This window comes from Amaranthus tricolor, chromosome 16 (assembly GCF_026212465.1).
Source record: "Amaranthus tricolor cultivar Red isolate AtriRed21 chromosome 16, ASM2621246v1, whole genome shotgun sequence".
Classification (NCBI taxonomy): Eukaryota; Viridiplantae; Streptophyta; class Magnoliopsida; order Caryophyllales; family Amaranthaceae; genus Amaranthus; species Amaranthus tricolor.
The window spans coordinates 19,971,923-19,972,615 of NC_080062.1; positions in this window are offsets into that span (position 1 = coordinate 19,971,923).

Sequence of the window (693 nt, forward strand, 5' to 3'; positions counted from 1 at the left end):
TTGATCATTTTATCCTTGCTTTTAGTTCATTGTATCCTTATTTACTTTTATGCTTTATTTTCATTAAGTACTTTTAATTGCTTGTTTTAATTATTTCTATTTCCAAATATCATATTATACGTTTTCGAACACACTAATCAATCGAGAAACTATTAACTTAACACCCACTCCATGTGGATTCGACCCAAACTTGCCGACGTACTATGCTACGCCGTGCACTTGCAATATTACTATTGAAGAACGTAAAGTCTCGATCAGTTACCTTGCACCTTAAGACAGGTCACACAAGAATTAAGCAACTTCTCCACTAATGGTAAACCTGATAAACGATCAAGGGAGGGAGTAGATCCAATTTTTAGAAAATAATATTTTCCAGACATGTGCTCTTTGATGAGATATGATTTTTTTTCCTCCTAAATTCATACTAATAGCTAGAGGTGTAACTAATCTGGTGAAAAACCGAACATCGAACGGAACCAAATCGAGTAAGCAATTTGGTTTGGTGATATTTTAAATATGGTTTGGTTTGGAAATTTTTTTTTTTTTATAAATTTGATTTGGTTTTATTTTGGTTTAAGGTCTCAGAAAACCGAAAAAAACCGAACTGAACAGAAATATTAAGGGAGTGAGTTTACTGGGTTATGCGGCCCACGCCCATTAGAATAAAACCCTAGCGAGAATTTGAAAAAACTA